At 29.9% G+C, this 26,200-nt stretch overlaps 1 long non-coding RNA gene across 1 annotated transcript; it reads left to right on the top strand.

The window, feature by feature from the left end:
• The first annotated feature begins 91 nt into the window (after positions 1–91).
• LOC119614193 lies at positions 92–25,974 on the top strand. The gene is made up of 2 exons (XR_005232311.1): positions 92–1,220; positions 25,690–25,974. It is a non-coding gene; the product is annotated as an uncharacterized LOC119614193 (long non-coding RNA).
• The last annotated feature ends 226 nt before the right edge of the window (positions 25,975–26,200 follow it).

Genomic DNA, 26,200 nt, shown 5'->3' with positions numbered 1-26,200 from the left:
TAGTCGATTGACTAGTCTATGAATTACTCTATTGCTTAGCCAATTGACTAGTATATGGACTAATCTATTGATCTATGAATAAGTTTATAGATTTGCCTATGGATTAGTCATTGACTATTATATGGAATAGTTGGAAAGTTTAACCACTAGGATTCTATGGATTAGTCTATTGACTAGACCATAGACTATTCTATTAATTAATTTATGGTTTAATCTAGTGACTAGCTTATGGGCTACTTAGTAACGGTACTTTATATGTCGTGGGGCTACTGCAGTATCTTTCGTTGTCAAAAAGTTCTAAATAGTACAATAGCCTGAGTACAAGAGTACTTAAAAAAAGAGGACTTTTAAACCACAACAACAAACTTATCTTAAATACACAAAGTTTCTGAAGCAACAATCAAATAGTTGGCAACTCTTGTGTGTCATTTAGTGTTTGACTAGTTTGCGGATATTTCGCTGCAAATAAGAGTAGTTCACTAACGACTCTCTAGCAACTAACAACAAACAACAATAATAATAACAAAATTAAATAAATAAAAAAGCAACAGCTAGACCAAATGCAACAACAAAAGCTCTCACATTGTGTAGTAATGAGAGAAAGATAAAAAACAATTGTACATAAAAGTTAACAAAAAAAAAAAAAAATGCATTTTCCGCAATTGACTTTTCATAACAATTCGTAATAAAATAAAAATAACAACAATTGTCTACTGTTTTAATTATGTTTAAAGTGATAAAAAATAAACTATTTTTAACTGTGAAAAAAATGAAGTATAACAGTGAATCATATTAAAAATAAAACAATTTTAAGTTTTGAAATCTTTTGAAGACAAAAAAAAAAATAATAAATAAACTTTAATACTGCAGAATTATATTTATAGTTCAATAAAACTAAAACGCCCCGGTAGTCGGTCAGTCAATCTTTCATTACGCTTGCATTTTCTAATCTTTATTATTGTTTATGTACAAATGTACATCGTGTTTTATTTATTAATTAAACGCGTAATACTTAGTATTAGACGTTATTGTTCGTCTTGATAACATTTGGAAAATTATTAGAAATTTTATATGAATTTTCTGAATGCAGTGCATAATTAATAGTAATTATATAACAAAAGTGCATAATTAGAAATGTTTTTTGTTTATTAATCATCAAACAAATCAATAATATAGTTCAAATTCCATTTTGTTTTAGGCGTAAGTGTCGGAAAAAAAAGGTAAACAAATAATACATATTTCATTCTTGTTACTGTGTTAATGTTTTGAAAAAATTTTTAATATTCCGCTATTTTAGATGCTAAAATGTGTACATTTATATTTTAATCACGTTTAAGCCATCTTTATACGGTTATTATTCTTTTCAATAATTTATTTTTGTCAATTCTCACAAAAATTGTTTTTTTTTGTTTGGAGATTGTTTACATTTGCTGTATTGTTTTTGTCTTCCATTATTCTTATTATGGTGGTTCATTGCTAGGTGCAACAATTTTTAACGCAAATAGACTAATCCGCTGAGCAATTCAAATATTAGTCCATAAATTGGTCAGTTAGTTAGTTAGTTAGTTAGTTAGTTAGTTAGTTAGTTAGTAGTTAGTTAGTTAGTTAGTTAGTTAGTAGTTAGTTAGTTAGTTAGTTAGTTAGTTAGTTAGTTAGTAGTTAGTTAGTTAGTAGTTAGTTAGTTAGTTAGTTAGTTAGTTAGTTAGGTTAGTTAGTTAGTTAGTTAGTTAGTTAGTTAGTTAGTTAGTTAGTTAGTTAGTTAGTTAGTTAGTTAGTTAGTTAGTTAGTTAGTTAGTTAGTTAGTTAGTTAGTTAGTTAGTTAGTTAGTTAGTTAGTTAGTTAGTTAGTTAGTTAGTTAGTTAGTTAGTTAGTTAGTTAGTTAGTTAGTTAGTTAGTTAGTTAGTTAGTTAGTTAGTTAGTTAGTTAGTTAGTTAGTTAGTAGTTAGTTAGTTAGTTAGTTAGTTAGTTAGTTAGTTAGTTAGTTAGTTAGTTAGTTAGTTAGTTAGTTAGTAGTTAGTTAGTTAGTTAGTTAGTTAGTTAGTTAGTTAGTTAGTTAGTTAGTTAGTTAGTTAGTTAGTTAGTTAGTTAGTTAGTTAGTTAGTTAGTTAGTTAGTTAGTTAGTTAGTTAGTTAGTTAGTTAGTTAGTTAGTTAGTTAGTTAGTTAGTTAGTTAGTTAGTAGTTAGTTAGTTAGTTAGTTAGTTAGTTAGTTAGTTAGTTAGTTAGTTAGTTAGTTAGTTAGTTAGTTAGTTAGTTAGTTAGTTAGTTAGTTAGTTAGTTAGTTAGTTAGTTAGTTAGTTAGTTAGTTAGTTAGTTAGTTAGTTAGTTAGTTAGTTAGTTAGTTAGTTAGTTAGTTAGTTAGTAGTTAGTTAGTTAGTTAGTTAGTTAGTTAGTTAGTTAGTTAGTTAGTTAGTTAGTTAGTTAGTTAGTTAGTTAGTTAGTTAGTTAGTTAGTTAGTTAGTTAGTTAGTTAGTTAGTTAGTTAGTTAGTTAGTTAGTTAGTTAGTTAGTTAGTAGTTAGTTAGTTAGTTAGTTAGTTAGTTAGTTAGTTAGTTAGTTAGTTAGTTAGTTAGTTAGTTAGTTAGTTAGTTAGTTAGTTAGTTAGTTAGTAGTTAGTTAGTTAGTTAGTTAGTTAGTTAGTTAGTTAGTTAGTAGTTAGTTAGTTAGTTAGTTAGTTAGTTAGTTAGTTAGTTAGTTAGTTAGTTAGTAGTTAGTTAGTTAGTTAGTTAGTTAGTTAGTTAGTTAGTTAGTTAGTTAGTTAGTTAGTTAGTTAGTTAGTTAGTTAGTTAGTTAGTTAGTTAGTTAGTTAGTTAGTTAGTTAGTTAGTTAGTTAGTTAGTTAGTTAGTTAGTTAGTTAGTTAGTTAGTTAGTTAGTTAGTAGTTAGTTAGTTAGTTAGTAGTTAGTTAGTTAGTTAGTTAGTTAGTTAGTTAGTTAGTTAGTTAGTTAGTTAGTTAGTTAGTTAGTTAGTAGTAGTTAGTTAGTTAGTTAGTTAGTTAGTTAGTTAGTTAGTTAGTTAGTTAGTAGTTAGTTAGTTAGTTAGTTAGTTAGTTAGTTAGTTAGTTAGTTAGTTAGTTAGTTAGTTAGTTAGTTAGTTAGTTAGTTAGTTAGTTAGTTAGTTAGTTAGTTAGTTAGTTAGTTAGTTAGTTAGTTAGTTAGTTAGTTAGTTAGTTAGTTAGTTAGTTAGTTAGTTAGTTAGTTAGTAGTTAGTTAGTTAGTTAGTTAGTTAGTTAGTTAGTTAGTTAGTTAGTTAGTTAGTTAGTTAGTTAGTTAGTTATCAATGTTAATATACTATTGATATAATGATATAATCTTTGGACCCAACTATAAACCATACTTGATTTATCTTATGTCATTAATACCCCTACTGATATTTATTACTCATTGTTTCGTTCATTTGATATTTAGTTGGCTGTTGCTTAAAATAAAAAAAAGCAACAAATAAAAGTTTTTCCTATTTATAACCCACACCACTATAATCGGGAAGACGCAATATGACTTTGGGCTTAAGTTGGTAACATTGAAAACATTATGGTTCTACCTACTTTAGAGTAAATCTATGTAAATAAAAATCACTTTCTGCGTTGATTTGACAATTTTTGTCCATTTTTAAACTGGTTCTCATAATAGGCAATAAACTGGTCCTAGATTTGTCAATAAACTAGTCCACGGACTAGCCATCAATCTAGTCCATATACTATTTAATATACAATAGCATAGTCCATAAACATCGCAATACAATAGTATCCAGAGACCAGTCCATGGACTAGTACATAGATTAAGGTCCTTTATAAATATATATGTACATATAAAAATATTGCTAGGTCTTTAATATCTATCGATCCCCACCCAATAGTTCAGGGGGATAGTCTTAAACTAGCTATTAACCCTACCACCCCTGCTTTTTCTAGTAGGAATTCAATCGTTACTCCATTGATTACAAAGAGACAGCCAGAAAGCTATTCTAAAAGAGTCAATAGGCAATGAGCATTTTCCTTTAAGTTTTTTTTAATGTCCACTCTCTGCATTACTTGGGTACTGTAAATTGACGACTGTCCGCGCTCTTTCATGTCACTACTGTTTTCATTCTGTCATTTTCGAATGAATGTATTGATTTTTAGTCAACATTTTTGTCATTGTAGGGTATCATATGGACGTACATAACTGACTATTATCTCTTACTAGTTTTTTATCTTGTGTCATAATTTCACATTGTTGCCGTTTGGCGCAACAAGTTCAAGGAAATTACATGCATTCGGTCCGTTGGCTGGTTGGCTGGCTGACTGGCGTACATTAAGTTCACTCAAGTGTACAATTTTCATTCGTTCGTAATCTTTGTGTTGATGTTAAACAAAAGTCAAGTGATTTGTTTTTATCGTGCGAATTTTTCTGTATTTTTTATTATTATTACTATTATTTCATTTTGTTTAATATTGTACATGAATGTGTTTGTGTACTTTATGAATAAAATGGGTTTTAAAAATAGTGCCATACAATCTAGTTTTAAATTTACAAAATAATACTTTTACAAGTTGTCTACGAGTCTGTCGTGGCCTGTTAATTTACATTTGTATAGCAGCAGGGATGTAAAATTGATAATCTGTAGCATTGGTATTAAAAAGTACTTTTTGAGCTACATAAAAAGAAAATTAATTGTACCAAAATTTGGAATACGTTTCAAAAGCTGATAATATACTTATTTTAATATTCGATATTTCTATAAATAATTTCTATTACTCTGTTAAGAGCAATTTTAAACCAATTCCTTGCTAAAACTTTTGCAAAGGTACCTAAAAATACCCCTTTTCTAATTCCTGTTCAAGATCGAAGTCTTATTTACTTAATTTACAACATGTCCAAGATTTCTTTTTTCTCAATTTTTATAAAATATCATCAATTATTTGCTCTATTTTTAAACTGTTAATATTTTGTTGAAAACATTAAATCTACATACATAAATAACTAAATAGACCACCGTATACGATCTATTTGGGGGAAACGTTTACTTTTTTATTTTTTTCAATTATTTGCTCTACTTTTTGTCACAAATTTAATTAAATGAAGAAGAGCAAAAAATTTTGCTATTTTATATTATTGTACTATACATATTTATTTTATTTGTACAATTGAATTTTGCCAACGTGCTGTTAAACATATAGAATTTTTGTGTGAAAAAAATTTTAAATGTAAATATTTTATTCAAATAAATACACATGTTTACTAGGGATGCCAATCCCGAAATCCCGATCCCGAAAATCCCGGGATTTTTCGGGATTGGCAAATCCCGAATCCCGGGATTTGGAAAATAAATCCCGGGATTTTTTCGGGATTAGGATTTGTTTCAAAAAACTGTTTTTATTTTCTTTTTTTGAGCCATAATTTTCATTAATTTGAAAATTACGATCTTATTTTATTTTTGACTCATGCAAAACAAAATTCCGCAGAGCTAATTTTATACACATTTGAACCTTTTATTTTTTAAAGTGGTATGAGTCCATACACATAGCACATATAAATTTATTTATTCACTTCGTTTTTATACCTTACACCACTTTAGTGGGGAGGGTATATTGGGTTTGTGCTGATGTTTGTTACACACAATAATATTGGTCCTATACCTTAAAGTATAGCAATCGGCTCAGAATCATTTTCTGAGTCGATTTAGCTATGTCCGTCCGTCTGTCGTCCGTCTGTCGTCCGTCTGTCGTCCGTCCGTGTAAACCTTGTAATCAAACTACAGCAATTTTGAAGATAATTCAATGAAATTTTGCATGATCTTCTATTGTACTAGAGACGGATCCTATTGAAAATGGATAACATCGGTCCAATATTTGACCTAGCCCCCATACAACTGAACCCCCCAAATAGGGTTTTTAAGTTCATAATTATGTTCAATATACTCGTAACTCGACAAAAAGCTGCAAAACCAAGTTCTATATTAGCCTTCATGACCCTGATGTATTTTTTGATGATGCGGCCTCATTTGACCCTAGCCCCTATGCAAAGCCCCCTTGGAAATATGACTTAAATGTACACAATTTTATTCAACAAAAAATAGCTAAATTATATCTGAGGCAAGGTACAATTCAACTTAGATGCTTTATTATGAACAATAAATCACATTTTATTTTTATAACTGGTGTAGGGTATGGTAGGCTTCGCCCAACTATAACTTTTTACTTGTTAGCACATTGCAATGTTGGTCGTAGAGGTCGACCTAAAAAGTATACACATTCTGTGTCTGTAAGCTGAAAACACGAGTTAGAAGACTCATTCTATTTGGGCTGCAAATTTGGAACAAAATTGACACAAAAAAACCTAATTAGACCTCCTCTGAAAATCACATTCATGCTGATATTAATATCAATACATTACAATATTTTGATGGTGGGTATTTAATTTCGGCACAGTCGAATACAAACTTTATTTTTCAATACTAAAGGATTTTACATTTCTAACTTTCTACAAATCTGAATGATACCGGTAAAGGTAAATTACCTTGTTCTGAATGCACCTAAAATTTTAAATTAATACTACGAATATAATAATATGTTCCAAAACTAATATGTATTTTGAGTAAAATTCCAAATATTTTTCAAAGAATAGGTTCTAAATTGATGTTCGATTAATTGAATTGGTATCTGTTATAATTATTAGTTCACATGGAACAGTATGAGGTTTTAAAAAGTGCTTATGTCTAATTTCGGAACTTGATATTTATTTTTATTTAGGAAGTAAGTATGTATTTAAAAAGTTTCAGAAATTATTCAATTCTGAAAGTTTTTATTTAAAAATTGGAATTAATTGGATTGTTTTAATTTAAATATATCTTCTGTCTGTTAAATTTCCACAAAATTAAACAATTTTCTTTACAAATATGATGATTTAAAGATTTTCATATATAAAATAATTAAATTCATGTAATCCCGAAATCCCGTAAAATCCCGAAATACCGAAAAATCCCGGGATCCCGAAAAATCCCGGGATCCCGAAATATCCCGGGATCCCGGGATTGCAATTTTCAAAATCCCGAATCCCGGGATTTGTAAAAGCCAGTCCCGTTTGGCATCCCTAATGTTTACTAAATTATTTATGTTTGTGTGGTTGCTAAGCATTCTAGAGTAATTTAGAAATGTAATTATTGGTAAAGATCAATATATGGGGGGTACAAACACAATATCTTTTTGGTCAAGACCCAGTGGGAAATTTGTAACAGATATCTGAGAAAAACTTTCCATTTCTATCTTTAAGTAGAGCTATCTCAGGGCATAGTCCGACATAGTGTTTATTTACTAGTCTGTGGGTAGTCTAGTCTACAGAACATTCTATAGACCAGTCTATAGGACAGACTATAGGCTAGTCTATAGACTATAGAATAGTCCATAGACTATTCTATAGACGAGCCGATAGACTGTTCCATAAAACGGTCCATACACTAATATGGTGTATTCTATAGAAGAGACTAGGCTATAGAACAGTCTATAGACTAAGCTATAGAATAGTCTATAGACTAGGCTGTAGAACAGTCTATAGACTCGGCTATATAACAGTCTATAGACTAGGCTATATAACAGTCTATAGGCTAGGTTATAGAACTGTCTATAGACTAGACTATAGAACAGTCTATAGACTAAGCTATAGAACAGTCTATAGACTAAGCTATAGAACAGTCTATAGACCAAACTATAGAACAGTCTATAGACTAGGCTTTAGAACATTCTATAGACTAGGCTATAGAATAGTCTAAAGACTAGGCTATATACAGTCTACATACTACGTTATAGAACAGTCTATAGACTAGACTATAGAACAATCTGTAGACTAGGCTATAGAACAGTCTATAGTCAAGGCTATAGAACAGTCTATAGACTAGGCTGCAGACCAGTCTAAAGACTAGACTGGTGTATTCTATAGAAGAGACTAGGCTATAGAACAGTCTATAGACTAAGCTATAGAATAGTCTATAGATTAGGCTGTAGAACAGTCTATAAACTAGGCTATATAACAGTCTATAGACTAGGATATATAGCAGTCTATAGGCTAGGATATATAACAGTCTATAGGCTAGGTTATAGAACTGTCTATAGACTAGACTATAGAACAGTCTGTAGACTAAGCTATATAACTGTCTATAGAATTTGCTATTGAACAGTCTATAGACTAGGCTTTTGAATTGTCTATAGACAAGGCTATAGAACAGTCTATAGACTTGGCAATAGAACAATCTATAGACTAGGCTATAGCACACTCTATAGACTAAGCTATAGAATAGTCTATAGACTAGGCTGTAGAACAGTCTATAGACTAGGCTATATACAGTCTATATAGGTTATAGAACAGTCTATAGGCTAGACTATAGAACAATCTGTAGACTAGGCTAAAGAACAGTCTATAGTCGAGGCTATAGAACAGTCTATAGAATAAGCTATAGAATAGTCTATGTACTAGGCTATAGAACAGTCTATAGACTAGTCTATAGACCAGTCTATAGACTAGACTGTAGAACAATCTGTAAACTAGGCTATAGACCAGTCTATAGATTTGGCTATAGAACAGTCTATAGATTTGGCTATAGAACAGTCTATAGATTTGGCTATAGAACAGTCTATAGAATAGGCTATAGAACAATATATAAACTAGGACAGTCTATAGACTAGACAATAGAACAGTCTATACACTAGACATTAGAACAGTCTATAGACTAGGCTATACAACAGTCTATTGAATAGGCTATACAACAGTCTATAGACTAGACTATAGAACAGTCTATAGACTAAGCTATATAACTGTCTATAGAATTTGCTATTGAACAGTCTATAGACTAGGAAATATAATATAGAATAGACTAGGCTGTGGAACAGTCTATAGACCAGACTATAGAACAGTCTATAGACTAAGCTATAGAATAGTATATAGACTAGGCTGTAGAACAGTCTATAGACTAGGCTATATACAGTCTACATACTAGGTTATAGAACAGTCTATAGACTAGACTATAGAACAATCTGTAGACTAGGCTGTAGAACAGTCTGTAGTCGAGGCTATAGAACAGTCTATAAAATAAGCTATATAGTAGTCTTTATACTAGGCTATAGAACAGTCTATAGACTGGGCTATAGCCCAGTCTATAGACTAGACTATAGAACAATCTGTAAACTAGGCTATAGACCAGTCTATAGATTTGGCTATAGAACAGTCTATAGACTAGGCTATAGAACAGTATATAAACTAGGACAGTCTATAGACTAGACAATAGAACAGTCTATACACTAGACATTAGAACAGTCTATAGACTAGGCTATACAACAGTCTATTGAATAGGCTATACAAAAGTCTATAGACTAGACAATAGAACAGTCTATACACTAGGCATTAGAACAGTCTTATAGATTAGGCTAAAGAACAGTCTATAGACTAGGTAATAGAACTGTCTATAGACTAGGCTATTGAACTGTTAATAGACTTGTCAATGGCACAGTCTATAGACTAGGGTATAGGACAGTCTATAGACTAAGCTGTAGAACAGTCTATAGACTAGGCAATAGAACAGTCTATAGACTAGGCAATAGAACAGTCTATAGACTAGGCTATAGAACAGTCTATAGACTAAGCCATATAACTGTCTATTGAATTTGCTATTGAACAGTCTATAGACTAGGAAATAGAACAGTCTATAGACTAGGCTTTTTAATTGTCTATAGACAAGGCTATAGAACAGTATATAGACTAGGCAATAGAACAATCTATAGACTAGGCTTTTGAATTGTCTATATACAAGGCTATAGAACAGTCTATAGACTACAGTCTATGGATAATAGCCTAGCCTAGTCAATAAATAAATCTTTGAAGTAGTCCATTGGTTAGTCCATAATCCAGTGGTGTGTCTATTGATTATTTTATGGACTAGTGAATCATATGATATGGTTTACAGGCAATTCGTTGTGTCAAAAGTCTACAAAATCTTTGAGATCTCGGAAACTGTTAAGAGTTTAGCCTATAACCATAGTTTTTAAACATAATCTGCAGCGCTAAGACTTTCGTAGGATGAAAAGATACGATATGTAAAATAAAATTAATGATAAATTAAGATTATATTATGATCGTGGCTCTCACATGATTAACACAATACAATAAAAATAATTTTATTGTAAAGTATTTTTTATTACATTTTAATGTTCTTTAGCCATTAATCGTATAAAGAACTTTAAATCGTAAATTTTATTTAATAAATTTGTAGCAGTCTCAGTAGATCTTTTTTTGTGATAAGATCATGTGTTAAGCTTCAGTTTTTTTATACGTTCGGTGACATACATGGCTTGGGGCACGTTTTGGTGTACAAAGAACTGTAATTTTTAATATGTATGTAAGTTGTAAAAATGTATAATTAAACAGTATTTTAATGTAAACATATAATGTTAACAATTTGTACTTGACCTTTCAACCTTTACTGTAAAGATATAATTTAAAAACAAATTCTCAAACTCTATAATAAAAACGTACCTAAACAAAGCTAGTGTGGATCAGAAATTAAGGAGTAAACTATTCGTTTGAGACTAACAGTTTGCAAAAGTAACAATTTTAATCAAATTTTGGGCCTCATTCCATCTTTAAAAACTAGATTTTTGTTTAAGCGTATTTTTTTATGAATAATTAAAGTTTATGATAAGATCTTTATAATAATAATTATGTACAATTTAACATGTTTTAATAGCTCTTCAGTAAACGTGACAGATTTGCTGAGTTTTTGATTTGATTTTAATTTCAAAATTAAATTCCCATTACGCCCTTAAATGGGTTCATGTACATATTTTTTTGGAATTTATTTCGAATATTTGTTTACTAATTGAAAAACAAAACTTTTTTTTAATGTTTACGTACTCATATTTTATTTAATTCTTTTTTTTTTTTTTGTTAATTTCAAAGGTTCTTTTCTTTTTTGATTTATTTAAAAACTTACATATTCAGTGTTTTATTTATTTTTTGTAAAATACTCATGAATTGGCATAAAATTATTTTTGCTGATTGTTATATTTTGATTTTTTGTTTTAATTTTATTTTCTTTTTGATATTTACGAAATACAATAAGACGTGTATATTATACGTTTAAACTTCCATATAGAATATTAGTTTGGAAATCACCTTGTCGTTATGAAAAAAAAAACAAAATAAACCAGTTGAAGGTTGTATTTAAATAAATATTGTTGTATTGTATGGTGATTTTAACATGTACAATACTATAAATATTATTAGGCGTGAATAAGAAGAGGAGCCACAGTTTAGAAGAGTCAGCCGCTATAAATATTGACTTACAAATTAAAAAGAATACTGTGGAGTTAAGCTATAATGAACAGTAGTTAGTTATTAGTATATTACATCAAATTCGAAGAAATAAACCTTTTCGACTTTTTCCGACTTTTCGACTTTTCCGACTTTTCGACTTTTCGACTTTTTCCGACTTTTCGACTTTTTGATTTTTTACGACTTTTTGACTATTTTCGATTTATTTCGACTATTTTCGATTTATTTCGACTATTTTCGACTATTTTTTTACTTTTTTCGAGTTTTTCAGTTTTTGACCTCTTTTCCACTTTTTAAAATTTTGGACTCTTTTCGACTTTTATCGACTTTTCGACTCTTTTCGACTTTTCGACTTTTTCCGACTTTTTTCGACTTTTCGACTTTTTTCGACTTTCTTCGACTATTTTCGACTTATCGACTTTTTTCGACTTTTCAACTTTTTTCGACTTTTCGACTTTCCGATTTTTTGACTTTTCGACTTTTGTCGACTTTTATTTACAAAGTCGGCTTTTCGACTTTTTTCATAGACGATAGTCGAGTTATCGACTTTTTAGGAACAAAATAGTCGACTTCGACTTTTTTTCGACAAAAGTCGATTGTTCGATTATTCGAAAGTCGATTTATAGAACCCTAGGTTCTATAGTTGAAACGAAAAGTCGACTTTTCGACTTTTTGCATTTAGTTAAAAGTCGACTTTTCGACCTTTCGACTTTTTCCATTTTATGAAAAGTCTATTTTTCGACTTTTCGACCTTTTTCATTTATTTAAAAGTCGACTTTTATACTTTTCGACTTTTAGTATTTTATAAATGGTCGACTTTTCGACTTTTTCCGACTTTTTTTTCGACTTTTTTCGACTTTTCGACTTTTTTTCGACTTTTTTCGACTTTTTCCGACTTTTCGACCTTTCCGACTTTTTGATTTTTTACGACTTTTTGACTATTTTCGATTTATTTCGACTATTTTTTTACTTTTTTCGAGTTTTTCCGACTATTTTAGAGTTTTTGACCTCTTTTCCACTTTTTTAAAATTTTCGACTCTTTTCGACTCTTTTCAACTTTTATCCACTTTTCGACTCTTTTCGACTTTTTGACTTTTTCCGACTTTTCGACTTTTTTCGACTTTTTTTCGACTTTCTTCGACTATTTTCGACTTATCGACTTTTTTCGACTTATCGACTTTTTTCGACTTTTCAACTTTTTTCGACTTTTCGACTTTTCGACTTTTTTCGACTTTCCGATTTTTTGACTTTTCGACTTTTGTCGACTTTTATTTATAAAGTCGACTTTTCGACTTTTTTCATAGACGATAGTCGAGTTATCGACTTTTTAGGAACAAAATAGTCGACTTCGACTTTTCGACAAAAAGTCGATTATTCGAAAGTTGATTTATAGAACCCTACTAACTAATAGCCTGTCGGTGGTAAACCTTATCGTTATCAAATCGATTTAGTTATCAAATCCATGTTGCTAACATTTGTTATAAATATGAACCCCCCAAATTTCTTTGATAAATTTATATTTAAAACAAATGAATCACTTTAGCCAGGCTTCACTGTGTTTACTTTACAAATCCACTAGTTCTGAAACCCAAATATAGTTTTGTTTATTTCTTAAGTCTTTGTTCTCTCACGGCTAGACTAGCAGTGCTAGTTGCTGTCGTCTGTTGCGGTCTACTACGTAAACATTAAAAACACATTGGAAAAAGAATCAGATAAAGTTACAGATGAAGAAGGGCTAACATTGTAAATAAATGCGTAAACTTGAAATTTTGCGTAGTAACGTTTAATACGTCTGCGTTCTTATTTTTTTAATATTTTTCTGCGTTTCTTTATGTGTTTTTTCTGCTATGTTTTTATAATTGGGCCTTTAAATTTAATATTAAGTATAAAAACGCAACAACAACTAGTACGTAATAAAAAATATATTAAAAAAATATGTGCTAACGTGTTTTGCATCGGCAATTTTTACATTTAATTTATTTTTTGTTGTTTTTCATTAACCACTAATCGTAAGTAGTAAAAAAGTTGGTTGGTTTTAGACCTAATCTTTTATGAGTGTGATTGTTTGTTATTTTTGTTGGCAATTCTGTTTACAATTTACACTTGAGTGATGAAGATAGGAGGGGAAGGTATGCGAAGATGGATCTCATACAAAAAGCTGAAAAGAATTCAGCAATTTTATGGAACCAACTGAATCTAACTAAGTAGTTATTTAGTTAGTTAGTTAGTTAGTTAGTAAGTTAGTTAGTTAGTTAGTTAGTTAGTAGTTAGTTAGCTAGTTAGTTAGTTAGTTAGTTAGTTAGTTAGTTAGTTAGTTAGTTAGTTAGTTAGTTAGTTAGTAGTTAGTTAGTTAGTTAGTTAGTTAGTTAGTTAGTTAGTTAGTTAGTTAGTTAGTTAGTTAGTAGTTAGTTAGTTAGTTAGTTAGTTAGTTAGTTAGTTAGTTAGTTAGTTAGTAGTTAGTTAGTTAGTTAGTTAGTTAGTTAGTTAGTTAGTTAGTTAGTTAGTAGTTAGTTAGTTAGTTAGTTAGTTAGTTAGTTAGTTAGTGTTAGTTAGTTAGTTAGTTAGTTAGTTAGTTAGTTAGTTAGTTAGTATGTTAGTTAGTTAGTTAGTAGTTAGTTAGTTTAGTTAGTTAGTTAGTTAGTTAGTTAGTTAGTTAGTTAGTTAGTTAGTTAGTTAGTTGTTAGTTAGTTAGTTAGTTAGTTAGTTAGTTAGTTAGTTAGTTAGTTAGTTAGTTAGTTAGTTAGTTAGTAGTTAGTTAGTTAGTTAGTTAGTTAGTTAGTTAGTTAGTTAGTTAGTTAGTTAGTTAGTTAGTTAGTTAGTTAGTTAGTTAGTTAGGTAGTTAGTTAGTTAGTTAGTTAGTTAGTTAGTTAGTTAGTTAGTTAGTTAGTTAGTTAGTTAGTTAGTTAGTAGTTAGTTAGTTAGTTAGTTAGTTAGTTAGTTAGTTAGTTAGTTTGTTAGAAAAAAACATTTTCCCATAGAAAAACTGTGTAAAGAAGACACTTTCCTATAAAAAGTGTAAAGAAGACACTTTTCTGTAGAAAACTGTGTAAAGAACACACTTTTCTGTAGAAAACTGTGAGAAGATGATACTTTTCTATAGAAAACTGTTTAAAAAAGACACTTTTCTGCCGAAAACTGTATAAAGAAGACACCTTTCTATAGAAAACTGTATAAAGATACTTTTCTGTAGAAAACTGTATAAAGAAGACACTTTTCTGTAGAAAACTGTAAAAAGAAAACAACTTTTTATAGAAAACTATGTAAAGAATACACTTTTCTATAGAAAACTGTGTAAATAAGACACTTTTCTATAGTAAAGAATACACTTTTCTATAGAATATAAAGGTATAAAGAACACACTTTTCTAGACAAAACTGTACAAAAAAGACACTGTATAAAGAAGACACTTTTCTATAGAAAACTGTATAAAGAAGATACCTTTTTATAGAAAACTGTATAAATAATACACTTTTCTATAGAAAACTGTGTAAATAAGACACTTTTCTATAGAAAACTGTATAAAGAAGACAATTTTCTATGCATAATTCACTCACTCACTCACTAGCTAACTAAAAAGTCTACTTTGCGTTATAAGAAAGTCGACTTTGCGACTTTCGAAAAATATTTTAACTTAATTTAAAATTTCGACTTTTTCCGACTATTATTTGAAAAATTGATTCTTCGACTTTTTTCTTACAAGATACACTCATCGATTCTTTAAATCGAAATGGGAAAACACTTTTCTAGAAAAACTTTTCTAAAAAAGACATACTTCTATGGAAAATTATGTAAAAAAGACACGTTGCAATAAAATCTTGTGAATGAGAAAACATTTTTAAAAGTTTTCTAAAGAGAATTCATAAAGACACCTTTCAATAGAAAAATGCTTTAACAAGATTTCTTGCTATAGAAAACTGTATAAAGAAAACACTTTTCTATAGAAAAAAATACCCAAAAAAGATACTTTTCTATAGATAATAAACAATTTAACAATTTCCAAAGGTCAGCTTTAGCTATACTTCCCCTCATAACAATGTGTGTAAATCATAATTCGTTGTCTACTATGGGTCTAGTCCGGTTTTTATTATTGTATACTGTGCACCACACTCAATTCTCTAGTTGTTTCCGCAGTTTTTAACACGACGGATACCGGCTAAGACGTCTTTTAGTTTTATTTCTGGCTTTTTGGCAAAAGTAATTCAAACTTTGTTGTTATTGTTGCTTGTCAAATCAAATAAATAAAAATCAAGTGTTTGAAATCAAAAAGTATATTTATTTATTTTAAAGAAAAAAGTGCTACAAAATAAATACTTTATATTTAAATTATTAATTTGTTTAAAAATTGATATTCTTAAGTGACGTTTAAACAACAACTTATATTTTGAAGTGAGTGAGTGATTTAATTTATCTAAAAAATTAATCAGATGTTAATAATTGATAGACAATTTAAATGATAGTTCTAGAAGTGTTATTCACACATAAAAAAAAACTTATTTTGAAAATTAAAAAAATAAATAATTAATAGTAATTTATTACTTCAATTAATAAGTACATCTTGTCATTGATAATTTGATATAATATTCTAGAGAAAATTTTCCCTATAAGTGTAATTAATAAATAATTAGTGGAAATTACTCTATAATTATTATGTTTTATTTAACAATTAAAAAGTTAAACGTTTATTCTTAAATACATTTCAAATGCATTATTAATTAAATACGCATGCAATACGTTTCAATATATTTGGGAAAAATCTTGGATTTTTTTAATAATTGCATAATAAATTAAATGATTTTTTAATATTATTTTCTTTTAATCTACTTTACTAATTACTTAATATATTATCTACTAATTTATACAGTTTTCTATAGGAAAGTGTCTCATTTACACAGCTTTCTATACAAAAATGTGTTCTTAATATAGTTTTCTATAAAAAAGTGTCTTCTTTATACAGTTTTCAATTGAAAAATGTCTTCTTTATACAGTTTTCTATAGAAAAGTTTTTTAAAGAAAAAAGTGTCTTCTTTTTTACAGTTTTCAATAGAAAAGTGTTTTCTTTTGACAGTTTTCAATAAAAAAATGTGTTCTTTATACAGCTTTCTATAGAAAAGAGTCTTCTTTCTATAGTTTTCTATAGAAAAGTGTCTTCTTTATACAGTGTTCTATAGAAGAGTGTATTCTTTATACAGTTTTTTATTCAGTTTTCTATAGAAAAGTGACATCTTTATACAGAAATGTCTTCTTTATACAGTTTTCTATACAAACGTATCTTTTTATAAAATTTTCTATAGAAAAGTGTTTTTTTACGGTTTTCTGTAGAAAAGTGTCTTCTTTACACAGTTTTCTATAGAGAAATGTCTTCTTTATACAGTTTCTATAGAGAAGTGTCTTCTTTATACAGTTTTCTATACAAAAGTGTCTTCTTTATGCAGTTTTCTATATAAAAAAGTTTTCTGTAGAAAATTGTTTTCTTTATACAGTTTTCTATCAAAAGTGTCTTCTTTAAACAATTTTCTATAGAAAAGTGTCTTGTTTACACAGCTTTTTATAGAAAGAGTTAGTTAGTTAGTTGGTTAGTTAGTTAGTTAGTTAGTTAGTTAGTTAGTTAGTTAGTTAGTTTTAGTTAGTTTTAGTTTAGTTAGTTAGTTAGTTAGTAGTTAGTTAGTTAGTTCGTTCGTTAGTTTAGTTAGTTAGTTAGTTAGTTAGTTAGTTTTCGTTAGTTCGTTAGTTAGTTAGTTTTAGTTCGTTAGTTCGTTCTTCGTTCGTTCGTTAGTTTAGTTAGTTCGTTCGTTAGTTCGTTCGTTCGTTCGTTCGTTCGTTCGTTCGTTCGTTCGTTCGTTCGTTCGTTCGTTCGTTCGTTCGTTCGTTCGTTCTCGTTCGTTCGTTCGTTCGTTCGTTCGTTCGTTAGTTCGTTCGTTCGTTCGTTCGTTCGTTCGTTCGTTCGTTCGTTCGTTCGTTCTTCGTTCGTTCGTTCGTTCGTTCGTTCGTTCGTTCGTTCGTTCGTTTCGTTCTCGTTCGTTCGTTCGTTCGTTCGTTCGTTCGTTTCGTTCGTTCGTTCGTTCGTTTCGTTCGTTCGTTCGTTCGTTTTCGTTCGTTCGTTCGTTCGTTCGTTCGTCGTTCGTTCGTTCTTGTTCGGTTTGTTCGTTCGTTCGTTCGTTCGTTCGTTCGTTTCGTTCGTTCGTTCGTTCGTTCGTTTCGTTCTTCGTTCGTTCGTTCGTTCGTTCGTTTTCGTTCGTTCGTTCGTTCGTTCGTTCGTTCGTTCTTCGTTCGTTCGTTCGTTCGTTCGTTCCTTCGTTCGTTCGTTCGTTCGTTCGTTCGTTCGTTTCGTTCGTTCGTTCGTTCTCTTCGTTCTTTCGTTCTTCGTTCGTTCGTTCGTTCGTTCGTTCGTTCGTTCGTTCGTTCGTTCGTTCGTTCGTTGTTCGTTCGTTCGTTCGTTCGTTCGTTCGTTTCGTTCGTTCGTTCGTTCGTTCGTTCGTTCGTTCGTTCGTTCGTTCTCGTTCGTTCGTTCGTTCGTTCTTCGTTCGTTCGTTCGTCGTTCGTTCGTTAGTTAGTTAGTATAAATAAAGTAGTGAGTATAAATTGCTCTATTAGCAAGACTCAGATTAAGGTTCAACTGAGACTGAGCACATATTAATTGCAATCTGAAATTATGAAACTGTTTATGAATGAATCTAACTATATAAACTGGACAAACTATTTTAATAAAGTTCTATGATTGAAAAGTGTTTCGAACTTTTATAACGATTAAGCTTATCGGTTTCCAATTAAAGAAATTTCCTCTTATATAAATAATTAGTTTAATACTTATTAACAAATTAAAAAAATGTTTACATACATATGTATGTCTATATATTCATTAAATTAATCGTTAAATTGACTTATTTCCCCTTCAAATAATCAGCGGCTGGGAGGCTGGGATCAATTTGCCGGCTTAGTTTACATAATCAAAGTCCACATTGATTTTTTTTTAATATTTTATAACTATAAAATGTAAATGAATCTTTAATTTTCATTATGTTTGTGATAAAATAATAAAAACACGTATTTTCAGAAATACCTAAAGCCTAAAATAAAATCTAATTAGAATAAAAAAATTGTCATAAAAATAGCAATCTTTATAAATGGCACGTGTGTGAATGTTTAATTTAAATAAATAATACATGGCAACGAGTTTATTATGTTTGATCTCAGATAATTTCTGATCATGTTATGTTTGGTGTACAAGTGTAGTTGTCTAGACAAGTGCAAAGTTCAATTTATTGATAACTTATTTATTTGTTTGTTTCGTTTGTTTTAAATACGACAATATTTCTAATACTGATTCATTTATTTGGTGTATCCGCCATTCATTCTGGGAAATTTTTATCAAATTACAAATGTATATTTAAAAATTAATACAATGTAATAATTATAATAATAATGAGTGATTAGTTCGTTTGATTTCGTATCACGAGATGATTTCAATGGAGTAGTTCAGAGTTTAGGGGAAATGGTGTTGCATAATATTAATGCAATCTTGCAATAAAATACGTTGAATTGCAATAGTCACACCATTGCTTATTCGCAATACATAAAATGGTTTAGCGTTTTTGCAATGTTTCAATATAACAGTTGTTTATAACGATTTAGCTATATTGTAAATTGTTTTTGGCTTTACAAATATTATTGCAACGTTTACAAATATACAAAAAAACACGCTTTTTAGAACACCACTATTGTAAATTTATTACAATATTAAAAAAAATATATATTAAAATACAACGTCAGCGTTTAGCGTCTGCTTGAGGCGTCTATTATTCTGTTCTGTTATTATTATTTCTTTTTATTATTTTGTTTTTATTTTTTTGTTCGCATTAGGGTCAGTAGTTGGTAGCAAAACTACAGAAGTAAACAAATTTAAAAATTAATATTCTTTTAGTTTTTTGGTTTCAATTTCATAAATTTCAAGGACAATGTGAAATTATATTAAATTTAATTATTATTATTTTTTTTTTTTTAATTTCTTAACTAAGAGATAGCGAAAGTCATACGTGCTCTATCTCTAGGTTAAGAGTAGCAACATAAATGTTTTCTTTTAAATCTAGGTTAAGTTAGATGTGCTAATTATTTATACTATAGCTCAAGCCATACTCTACTCTATAACCCAGTCTATAAACTATTCTATAGGTCAGATGAAGACAATTAAATGGTACAAACTATAGACTTTTCTATAGTATAGATTATTGTATAGTCTTGACTACAAACTATTCTATAAACTAGAATATTTTAAAGGACAGACGATAGACTAATTTGTAGTCCAGACTATAGACTAATCTTTAGTCCAGACTATAGACTAATCTATAGTCCAGACTATACACCAATCTATAGTCCAGACTATATACTATTCTATAGTCCAGATTATAGACTATTCCATAGTCCAGACTATATACTATTTTATATAGTTCAAGCTATAGACCATTCTATAGTCTAGACCATTCTATACCCCAGATTATAGACTATTCTTTAGTCCAGACTATAGACTATTCTATATTCTTGACTATAGACTATTCTATAGTCCAGACTATAGATTTTTCTATAGTCCAGACTATAGACTATTTTATAGTCCATACTATAGACTATTCTATAGTCAAGACTTTAGATTATTCTACAGTCCAGACTATAGACTATTCTATATTTCAGACCATGGAATATTCTATAGTCAAGACTATAAACTATTCTATAGTCCAGACTATACTCTATTCTATAATCCAGACTATAGATTATTCTATAGTCCATACAATAGACTATTCTTTGGTGAAGACTACGAACTATTCTATAGTCAAGACTATGGACTATTCTATAGTCCAGTCCAGACTATACACTATTCTATAATCCAGACTATAGACTATTCTATAGTCCATACAATAGACTATTCTATTGTGAAGACTATGAACTATTCATAGTCAAGACTATGGACTATTCTATAGTCCAGTCCAGACTATAGACTATTCTATATTTCAGACTATGGAATATTCTATAGTCAAGACTATAGACTAATCTATATAGTCCAATACAACTTTGTAGTCCATACTATAGACTATTTTATAGTCCACACTGTAGACTATTCTATAGTCCAGACTATAGACTATTCTATAGCCCAGACAATAGACTATTTATTGTCCATACTGTAGACTATTCTATAGTCCATACTACGGACTATTCTATATTCCAGACTATGGGCTATTCTATATAGTCCAGATTATAGACTGTTCTATAGTCCACACTATAGACTTTTCTATAGTCCACACTATAGACTGTTCTATAGTCCACACTATAGACTACTCTATAGCCCAGACTATAGATTACTCTATGGTCCAGACTACAGACCACTCTATAGTCCAGACTGTAGACTACTCTATAGTTCAGACTGTAGACTATTCTATAGTCCAGAGTACAGACCATTTTTTAACCCAGAAAATGGACTATTCTGTTGTCCAGACTAGAGTAGTCTACAGAGTGGACTGTAGTATAATCTATCGTCTGGACTATAGACTATTCTATAGTCCAGACTGTAGACTATACTACAGTCCAGACTATAGACTATACTACAGTCCACACTGTAGACTACTCTATAGACCAGACTATACCATTCTATAGTCCAGACTACAGACTATAGACTATACTACATTCCAGACTGTAGACTACTCTATAGTCCAGACTTTAGACTATTGTATAGTCCAGACAATAGACTATTCTATAGCCTAGAAAATAGACTATTCTATAGCCCAGACAATAGACTATTCTATTGTTCATACTATAGACTATTCTATAGTCAGGACTAAAGAGTGTTCTATAGTCCGGACTGTAGACTATTCTATAGTCCAGACTATAGACCAGACTATAGACCAGACTACAGACTTTACTACAGTCTAGACTATGGACTATACTACAGTCCAGACTGTAGACTACTCTATAGCCCAGACTATGACTATTCTATACAGTCCAGACTTATTAAATTAAATTATTCTATAGTCCAGACTATAAAAAATAACGGAAAAAATAATTATTAAACGCAATATATAGAACCCGTTAAGTTTAGTAAGGGTTAAAATTCCAATCTCCAATATTATACTCTAATAATAGTTTTCTAATTGTGATAATTTAATATTTTCCGTTATCTTATTTTTTATTTATTTAACAGCTTGTAGTTAATATTTAGAAAAACACAATGCAATTTTTTTTATTATTATACATAAAAAACTTTTGTGTAATCCATTAATAAAAAACTACATTTGGAAAACTGTTAAAACAATTACATATTTTTATCAACATTTTGTAATACAGTTATAAAAATAAACACAACAACACATTAATTAAAATAATAAATGACATTTTATTTAATCATTAAACTTAACCTTAACTTTGAAAACAATTGCTATTATTAAGTTGCAACAACTATTACATACTACATACTATTTAGTACATGCAAGCAATGTTTTAGTCACTTACATGACACTTTAATGACTCAACTGAAATTTTAAAAATTGTTTTATTTTCTTTAAACTTTTTGTTGAAACTTTGAACTACTTAAATGTAAGATAATAAGAAACATTAACTTTATAACTTTACAAGATATTTATGTATGGAGAAAGTAGCTTGATGAACTTTTGAGGAAAATTAGGTCTTGGTCAGTTTTGAGAAAAAAAAAAATCACTTAAGTCAATTTATTACATAGACGACAATAGTTAGATATATTCATCTCCTGAATATAAATAACATTTATTCATTGTTCAGAGTTGTTGTTTAATTGTTTTATTATTGAAAAAACTTAACAATTTAATTGTAAAATATTGTAAAAACATAATAATTAACATGATAGACAGTTTAATTGATTTTCTATAGTAAGAAATTTGAGATTAGTAAAATAAAATAATATTTAAAAATACAAAAGAGTTTGGACTGTAGAATAGTTTATAGCCTGGACTTTCTAGTAGTCAAAAGTCTGGGCTATTAAATAGTCTATAGAATAACCTACAGCCTGGACTATAGAGCAGTCTATAGTGTGGACTATAGAGCAATCTATAGTGTGGACTATAGAGCAGTCTATAGTGTGGACTATAGAACAGTCTTTATTCTGGACTATAGAACAGTCTATAGTCTAAACTATAGAACAGTCTATAGTCTGGATTATGGAACAGTCTATAGTCTGGACTATAGAACAGTCTATAGTCTGGACTATAGAACAGTCTATAGTCTGGACTATAGAACAGTTTATAGTCTGGACTATAGAACAGTCTATAGTCCAGACTATAGAACAGTCTATAGTCATGACTATAGAACAGTCTATAGTTTGGTCTACAGAACAGTCTATAGTCTGGTCTATGGAACTGTCTATAGTCTGGTCTATGGAACAGTCTGTAGTCTCGACTATAGAAAAGTCTACAGTCTGGACTATAGAAAAGTCTACAGTCTGGACTATAGAAAAGTCTATAGCCTGGACTATAGGAAAGTCTATAGTCTGGACTATAGAACGGTCTTTAGTCTGGACTATAGAACAGTCTATAGTCTGGACTATAGAATAGTCTATAGTATTGACTATAGAACAGTCTATAGTCTGGTCTACAGAACAGTCTATAGTCTGGACTATAGAACAGTCTATAGTCTGGACTATAGAACAGTCTATAGTCTGGACTATAGAACAGTCTATAGCCTGGACTATAGAACAGTCTATAGTCTGGACTATAGAGCAGTCTGGACTATAGAAAAGTCTACAGTCTGGACTATAGAAAAGTCTACAGTCTAGACTATAGAAAAGTCTATAGTCTGGACTATAGAAAAGTCTATAGTCTGGACTATAGAACAGTCTATAGTCTGGACTATAGAACAGTCTATAGTCTGGACTATAGAACAGTCTATAGTCTGGACTATAGAACAGTCTATAGTCTGGACTATAGAACAGTCTATAGTCTGGACTATAGAACAGTCTATAGTCTGGACTATAGAACAGTCTATAGTCTGGACTATAGAACAGTCTATAGTCTGGACTATAGAACAGTCTATAGTCTGGGCTATAAAACTGTCCATAGTCTGGACTATAGAACTGTCCATAGTCTGGACTATAGAACTGTCTATAGTCTGGACTATAGAACTGTCTATAGTCTGGGCTATAGAACTGTCTATAGTCTGGGCTATAGAACTGTCTATAGTCTGGGCTATAGAACTGTCTATAGTCTGGGCTATAGAACTGTCTATAGTCTGGGCTATAGAACTGTCTATAGTCTGGGCTATAGAACTGTCTATAGTCTGGGCTATAGAACTGTCTATAGTATGGGCTATAGAACTGTATATAGTCTGAACTATAGAACTATCTATAGTCTGGACTATAGGACTGTCTATAGTCTGGACTATAGAACTGTCTATAGTCTGGACTATAGAACTGTCTATAGTCTGGACTATAGAACTGTTTATAGTCTGGACTATAGAACTGTCTATAGTCTGGACTATAGAACTGTTTATAGTCTGGACTATAGAACTGTCTATAGTCTGGACTATAGAACTGTATATAGTCTGGACTATAGAACTGTCAATAGTCTGGACTATAGAATTGTCTATAGTTTGGACAATAGAACTATCTATTGTCTGTCTATAGTCTGGACTATGGAACTGTCTATAGTCTGTACTATAGAATAGTCTATAGTCTGGACTATAGAACTGTTTATATTCTGGACTATAGAACTGTCTATAGTCTGGACTATAGAACTGTATATAGTCTGGACTATAGAACTATCAATAGTCTGGACTATAGAATTGTCTATAGTTTGGACTATAGAACTTTCTATAGTCTGTCTATAGTCTGGACAATAGAACTGTCTATAGTATGGACTATGGAACTGTCTATAGTCTGGACTATAGAACAGTCTATAGTCTGGACTATAGAACATTCTATAGTCTGGACTATAGAACAGTCTATAGTCTGGACTATAGAACAGTCTATAGTCTGGACTATAGAACAGTCTATAGTCTGGACTATAGAACAGTCTATAGTCTACACTATAAAACTGTCCATAGTCTGGACTATAGAACTGTCCATAGTCTGGACTATAGAACTGTCTATAGTCTGGACTATAGAACAGTCTATAGTCTGTACTATAGAACTGTCTATAGTCTGGACTATTTTAACAGTCTATAGTCTGGACTACAGAACTGTATATAGTCTGGACTATAGAACTGTCTATAGTCTTGACTATAGAACTGTATATAGTCTGGACTATAGAACTGTCTATGGTCTGGACTATAGAACTGTCTATAGTCTGGACTATAGAACTGTCTATAGACTGGACTATAGAACTGTCTATAGTCTGGACTATAGAACTGTCTATAGTCTGGACTATAGAACTGTCTATAGTCTGGACTATAGAACTTTCTATAGTCTGGACTATAGAACAGTCTATAGTCTGGACTATAGAACAGTCTATAGTCTGGACTATAAAACTGTCCATAGTCTGGACTATAGAACTGTCTATAGTCTGGACTATAGAACAGTCTATAGTCTGGACTATAGAACTGTCTATAGTCTGGACTATTTTAACAGTCTATAGTCTGGACTATAGAACTGTCTATAGTCTGGACTATAAAACTTTCTATAGTCTGGACTATAGAACTGTATATAGTCTGGACTATAGAACTGTCAATAGTCTGGACTATAGAATTGTCTATAGTATGGACTATAGAACTGTCTATAGTCTGGTCAATAGAACTCTCTATAGTCTGGACTATGGAACTGTCTATAGTCAGGACTATGGAACTGTCTATAGTTTGGACTACAGAATAGTCATAGTATGGACTATAGAATAGTCTATAGTCTGGACTATAGAATATATGCTGCTTCATTTTGACGCTCGGGTGTTTTTGGTTTTAATTATTAAGAAATGTCCGACATTAATCTTTAAAGTTGCCCAATATTTAAATTAACGGTTAATTTTTAATGTTTTTGTTTAAACTTGATAAAATATAAAAATTATACACATGATGTGTCATCTAAAAGGCTCTTAAAAATGTTAATTTAATGACAAATGGTTTATTACATTGTATTAAGAAAACCAACAATTGTTGGTAATAAAACAAAATTATATTAATAATAATAATAAATAACAATAAAAACCACAGCCAAGAAAAACGTTGACTGCACTTCAGTATAAATTTAATTAATTATTTTATTTATTTATTAACTTTTTTTTTCAAACATAGTATTTTCAAAGTCAAGGTTTGATTAACTGGTAGTGAATAGTAGTTTTTTTTATTATTGTAATTATTGTTTAATTAACAATATTATTTGTTTATTCAATGCCCTTTAAAACACTTAAATATTGAAATTATTAACTAAATTTTATTATCGTTTTTTCTCATTCTCTTTACAGTTAATCAACAGTTTTTTTTTTTTTGTTAATTCCATAAAAATATGTTTTTATACATTTGCCAGTTATAAATTGAAATAAATTTTGAAAATTTTTGAGATTTTGAAAGAAAATCTTAAAGTATTTAAAAGTGTTATAAAAAAAGCGAAGGTGAAAAGAACAAAATTTAAAACACAATGGAGTTAGAAATGGAGAATTCAAAAATGTTGAAAAACACCAGTATCGTACGCAATATTGATATAGAATTTAAGGATCTCACCTATAAAGTTAAAGTGCCAAAGCAAAAAGGTAAGTTTTTTTAATAAAAATTCTCTTAAATATTTTAAAAATTTTAAATAATTATTGCATTACTATTGTGATTGAAATATTGTCGTGGAACATCATCATATAATTAGTTGCAATTAAAATTAATTTGTTAATAATTAACATTTTATCTGATGCTGTATGTCATGTTGTCGTCTTGCACAGTGGGTTATTTTTTATACCATTTTTTTATAGCAATTCGACAGACTAA

The sequence above is a fragment of the Lucilia sericata genome, unplaced genomic scaffold (genome assembly GCF_015586225.1).
Source record: "Lucilia sericata isolate MDLA Ls3-8-SP2 unplaced genomic scaffold, ASM1558622v1 Contig002675F_arrow, whole genome shotgun sequence".
Classification (NCBI taxonomy): Eukaryota; Metazoa; Arthropoda; class Insecta; order Diptera; family Calliphoridae; genus Lucilia; species Lucilia sericata.
Note: the sequence above shows the minus strand (reverse complement) of the source record. Positions and strands in the feature narration are given on the sequence as shown.